Here is a 6,501-nt window from a genome sequence, read left to right as displayed (position 1 = left end):
TGTATATAGCAAATCGTACAAAAAGAAAAAAAAAAGTAAAAACAACAAACTCACCCTAATAAGAAAGCGGAAAAAAAAAAAATAAACCCTAACCGCTCGCCGCACAGCCGGCTACAGCCCCCGCATGAGCAGCGACAGCGGGCGGGCTGTGCCGGCCCGGCCGTGCCGCGGATGCCGGCGCTCCGAGCGCTCGGCCGCCCCGCGCTGCGCTGCGCTTACAATGACGGCGGCGCAGCGCTGCCACCTCACTATAAATGCTGTGACAAACAACCACCTCCCCCCAAACCCGCACCACCAACCCGAACAGTACGCGCTCGCGCATGCGCCGCACGACCCGCGCCGGCCCTCCCCCCGCCCGCCCCCGGTGACGTCGCGGGTGCCGCGTCGCTCAGCCTGTCTGTCTGCTCGGACCCGTGCTATGGGCACTTTTCTCCGCGTTGTTGATATTTGTTTTTCCCCTTCCCTTCCCTAATACGCCTTCCCTAAATACACTAGTCTCCTTCCCACAGCCTCTGCGGGTTGGGACAGAGCATCACAAAGTCCCGCTAGCAATTAATGGGCAGCTGGTAACTCAAAGCCTCGGATGCAGGCATTGCTGTGACAAGGTAAAGGATCTCATCTCTGGCAGACCCCCTCGGACCTGGTGAGTTAAGAAATGAGTTAGTTGAGAGGTGCGAGCTCAGAAATAAGGGCACAAGTGAAGCAATGCATATGCTGTCCCCTGAGCCCGTCAAGTCTCACGCTGTGAGTGCTCAGCCTGGCTCGGTGCTGCTCTCAGCCCTCTTCTTCTCTCACGCTTCCTGCTACCTGTGCTGTGCCGACTTGCCTGGGCCCGTGTCCCACGAGACTGCCTCCTTGCTGCTCTTTCTGGCCCTACGCAGGCCTGCTGCAGGCCACCCTGTGGATCACCGTAACCTCATGTGCATGTATGTGCAGTTTCCATTTGCAGCCCTCAGCATCTTAATTTATGTAATCTAAGCGTATGAACACAGACTGATGAAGCTGAGAAAACCAACCAAGTAAGCTGACACGACCAGGAGTTATGTCAAGCAGATGTTGCCTTTGTCACAGCACCAGGGAGCTACACCAAACACGAATGCCTGCCCATGGCTCAAGGGACAGTCCAGACTGGTTCTGTGATGGATTGGGTGGACCCACACCCTGGGAAAGGGGAAGACAGAAAGGGGAAAGGGAGATGGGCCTGAAAAAAGAAGAGCAGTGATCTGAGGAGGAAAGCTAACTTACTAAATAAGATATCAGGATGCAAGCACAATATAATACAATGCAGTTGGAAATGAAGCTAATAATAAAATGAGTGTCCAAAAGCCAAAGGTGTCACTCCTGTGATGAAGGCAACATGGCTAGGGAATGCACATGCTGCTGGGATGATCCGAGAGGGGAAAAGACTGTTATCCCATGACTTGTCAACGCTTTTACCTTCCCTCTGAGTGGAAAACAGAGAAACACAAAGCAACGCAAAGTCCTCTGCAGGATGTTGTTCTTCCATGCTGTGACAGGGATACCCAGAGCTACTGATGATCCACTGAGCTGGAGCATTTAATGGCCAGTGCACTACATGATGTTAAAATAGTGATGTTAAAATGATGTGGAATAGTGATAACAAAAATAATAAATCTGTGGCACTGCTGAGGAGAGAAATGACTCCGTATGGAAAGGCACAGCATGTGCATCTTCATCACATTCCACAAAAACAGGCCAAGGTTCCTAGAAATAATTCACACGTTGTCCCACTCTCTGCACAGTATGTGTTGGGAGTCTCTGGTGGGTGTGGGATGAAGGCTGGGAGTCACTCTTGCTGTGAATTTCCAACCTGTACCAAAGCTTTTCCCGCTGATGTTACACTGAGTTATCTACTCTGCTATTTTATCTCCAACATCAGGACATCGATTCTGCTTTCTTACCTTCACTTGATACCAAGTTCCGTGGTCTCCACATTTTGTTCTGGAGCCGATATTTATGCAAGCTTCTGTCCTTCGGCTTGTACCTGCTCAAGCCACGTGAAAGGCTGCGCCCAAAAGCAGCTCCCACGATTCACTGGCATGAGTTGCTAAAGCGAATGTTGGGTTACTACAATTCTCACCGGCAGTTTTGCAGATCAGAGACTCTTTCTTTCGCGTTCAAGCCCCTCAGTTGCCGTGGGCAGTCACGCACGAACAGAGTCCGCGTGCATTCCGTCCCCGTCCCTAGCTTCGTTCGTCCCGGTACTCCGTGCGCTTTGCTCCACCTGGCGGTACCGGTGGGGAAATGCCCGCGCTGCCGCCCCACCCGTGTCACTGCGCGTCCGTGAACTTGCCACGCGGCAGGGAAGTGCCGCTGTCCCGTATCTTTGTGCACTCAGCACCCTGATACCCGCTGGGACCCGCTCGTGTGGCATGTTTGCTGCTGCTGCGTGCTTTCCTGCTGCAGTCTGTGCCTGTTTCTCACCTTCAGCAGCTGGTTGTTACACACAGTTCAATTTCTGCTCATGTAGAATAGTGTCCACCCACACTCGGTAAGAATATCCCCTGAATTTAAGCCCTCTGCCTGTGGGCAGCATCGTTGAGAGCAGTTTGGACGCTCAGAGTCCAAATATTTTTTTTGTGTTGCTACGCATCAAATTAGACTCTTAAACCAGATAGCACAGCTCTTTCTAAAAATCCAGTCGTAAGACTCATTGCCCTAATTGCAATGCTTCAAACATACCATCATTGAAGATCATTTGTATTTAAATAGGAATTAAAATATTGCTTTCTGAAAGCTGTATTAACACTGAAGTGAAATCAGCCTGATGTCATCAAATCTTAAATCTGTTTCTACTTATTCAGATGGAGAAGTTGCTATGAAATGTGACTAGAACAGTTATTTAGCAGCTAGTTAATTGTAAATATTTTTGAATGTTCATTACTCCTCTCCCTCCCCTCCCCCCTCCAAATGAACACTCCTTGGGCTAAATACTATGTTTTTATCAATCTTGAAATAGGATTTTAGAAGTTGAATACAAATGTGATAACATCTTCCCATGTTAAATGAAGACTGGGCTCTGAAGACGTAGTTTTTATGCAGTTGGGTTGGTTAATATTTGCCAGGAGCCCCCAGTAAATTTGTCAGGCCCTCAAATTGCACAGCCTCGTTGGCTGTCTCAGAGAGTTCTGCTTACGGAAATGAGCACTTCTCTTGTTTCCTGGGCCTCTCACGTCCAGACAGAGCTCTACTTTTTCTTGGGCAAATTTTAGCATTAGCTTCTAGTACACAACTTGCTTCTTCTGTCTAGATAACCTGCGATGGTGACCTAAGAATTCCATTTGCATGGTGCAATTAAAATATAAGTGGTGGAAGACACTGTGGAAAAATGACCGCAGCACCAAAAATTCACTGAACATACTTTGTGCAAGCAAATAACTTTATTCCTGATCTGTCACCTTGCCTTTCCTGAGGCCTAGCATTCAGATGAGTGATTATTAATACAAAAATACAAATGCTGGGAAAAGGTGGAGTGCAGGCGCAAAGAGCATCCTCTGCCAGCCTGCCCGTGCCGTGCGTGGAGGAGCAGCCCGACGTGCGTTTGTGCACTTACTATCTGTGCAATGCCCCCGTGTGGTCAGAACAGCAGCACTGCTGAAGAAATTGACAAAGGCTGGCTGCACGGCTGGCATTTCTCCTCTCGTTCCGTCCATCAGGGGACACGACTGTGCTTGTCAGTGGAAAGTTGTTGTGCCTTTTGTGCAACTCAGTTGCAGTGATGCATGATTTTTCACAGCCACGCTTGGTGAAATACAAGTCACTTGAATGAACAGCAGTTTGATTAACATCCAAGATGATCTGGGTAATACTGATATGGATGAAGTCATATGCTGAGGTGAATCCCGTTTCTTCATTCTCTTTCATTTCCTTTTCCATCTGTGATAAAGATGAAATTATTGAGCAGTGAGAGAAACACTTCAGGCTTTCCTCTAGTACTTTACTCCAGGAGGTGAAGCCATTCTTCCAGGTGTGGTCCCGTTCTTTTCACTGAAATCACCAACACAGTGAAGCACAGAACAGCAAAAACCCCAAGAAATGATTGTGGCCGGAGTACATTTCTGCTGTCTGCTGCCTTCCCATGTAATACAGGTAACTGTTAAAAATTGCCATTGAGGAAGGAAAATGGATACTAAGTTTGAATGACCCTTGCCCCTGGCTGGGAAATTGAACAAGAATTCTTTGTCCGTCACACGGACGTATTTCTTGGATTGATAGAGAGCAGCACAAAGAAGGAGCCCCAAAAGGTGAAATGCATCACCAATAGAGGTGTTGATTTATCCTGCAACAACAGCTTAGAAGTTTTTGCAACTTTTCTACTTAAATAAATCTGTCATGAAAGGAGCTTGCTGCACTGTAACATATGGAGTTGTCAGTAGTTTTCATCTTTGAAACTGCTATTAATATCCTCAGGGAAAAGATTCACTCAAAAGTCAGCAGAGCATTAACTTTAAGTAGGAACTGATTAAGAAGTCATTAAGGACTTTAGTGGGTGCTGCAGTGCAGGAGGGGTGATGTTAAGCAGCTAGATTATGGAAAATGTGACAAATGGTGCTGTCATATTTTCTTTCATTAGGGCCAATGCCTCTCAGACCTTCATGCTCAAGTTCTGCTCCTGGGCGTGTCAGTGAGCCTTATGTGGCATAAGTAAAGTGGTTTAACATAGGAATAATTGCAGCAGCCTCGCTAGTGGTACTCAGGAAGGGCCACAGAGAGGCTAAGTCCTGTTTCCTGCTGAGGAGCACAAAACATCCCAAATCATCCAGGAGGTTTGAGGTGATTTATGGATCCCCCTCCTCCAAAATCCTTCGCAGTGCTCCCATGAGTATTAAACAGAATCTCAAAGATACAGTGGCTCTGGGGGAAAAATACCTTTCTGATTATATAGCTCCTATGCTAGTGAGTTTTAGCTGTCTATAAAACTTAAAATGCACTATCTTTTTTCCCATCTTTTTTTTTTTTACCTCTTTTTTTTTCCTTTTTAAGAAATAAACTCCCTGTGAGCAAAAGATCCAGATGGCTTGAATTAGAAAAGTGAGCGAACTTGGTTAAAGTAAAATGCATTTTAGCACAGTGTGATGTCCTTCTTAGAGCAGCCGGTGTGTTTGTTATTAAACTAATCCTGAGCCTTAAAATGCTTAAGCAATATTCTTTCTTTCAGTTGTTGAGGAACAAGATGTTGTAGTGGCAGGACTTGGGTTGACGTGCATTGGTCAAGGTGATACACGTCATTATTTATTGGATGCTGAGCTATTCTGTGGAAGTCATCCCATTATCACATTGTTTATGAGCAAAATCAATAAATAATATGGATGATATATGTCTGATGGCATCAAAAGCAATGAGGAAACAAAAGAAAACAACCTCACAATTGTCTGTAAGGAGAAAAAAAACTGCCAATCCCTCACGGGTAATCTGATGATACACATAGTGAAGTATTGGCTAATGAAGACAGCGGCTGAAAACAGAGTATTGTACACTGCAGAGCCCTATGTTAGCTCTTACATCTAAAATAATCAGATAGAGGAAGATGGGCAATGTAAAATCTTAATGATATCAGCCACACCGTCTAGTGTTATTAGTTCAATTAAATTTCAACAAATACCAAGCACGTGACTGAATAATAACAAGAAGAATGAGATTGCAATGGAAACTGGGCACACTGGGAATGTTTTGGTTCTTCGTTTGTTTGTTTGGTCTTTTTTGCCAGACCAGGTAAGCTACATTGATTATTTACAACTTCTGGATGTTATCCTCGATGGGCAGTGGCCCTTCTGTTTCACTAACCTCATTGGTGTAATATGAAACCTCAGTGGTGTAATAGGAAACTACTACCAGCTCAATTTCAGACTTTTATGAGTCATAAGTAACTCTTGAATTATGGAATGCTTCTTCTTTCTTTCTTTCTTTTTTTTTATTTTTTATTTTTTCTTTCCCTGCTCTTTCCCAGCTGTAGGAAATTAAAGAATTAGAAGGGAATCTGAGCAACGCATAACGGGACCCTGCTACTCATCATCTGGGTTTTATTGCCATCTGGTGGCTGATTGCGTGTATTTCAGAAGGAGCAATTTATGTTTCTCCACACTGCTCTGATATTCACTTAATTTCAACTCGGAAGCATTAAATCAGTAGTTGTATAAAAAGTGTGGAGTGCATTATGAGAGGCAGACGCATGGATATGTGGTACAGCTGAGTGCATCGCAGCAGTAACCAGGATGCAAACTGTTGTGCTGTGCCAGGTATTTGGCTTTTGTTGCCATAGGTTCTGCTTTTCTCCATAAGTCTTTAAACACTTCCTGCATCATAAGTTTGCAAGCTATGGGAGTTGCTAAAGTTGTCTCATGTTCCTGAGCATCAGCAGGAATCTGAGCGTGTGCGTATTTCTCACAAATAATGGCACTTCTGGATTCTGTGCAGTACTGACTCTGAACAGAGGAGCTTGTCCCTCACTCCAGAAGTGGTGGTGAGGTGGGACATGGAGGT

Source organism: Cyrtonyx montezumae, unplaced genomic scaffold, assembly GCF_038088225.1.
Source record: "Cyrtonyx montezumae isolate F1298 unplaced genomic scaffold, pur_monq_1.0 scaffold_64, whole genome shotgun sequence".
In the NCBI taxonomy this organism is placed as follows: domain Eukaryota; kingdom Metazoa; phylum Chordata; class Aves; order Galliformes; family Odontophoridae; genus Cyrtonyx; species Cyrtonyx montezumae.
The sequence above is the reverse complement of the archived record's forward strand: the minus strand, read 5'-3'. Positions refer to the sequence as shown.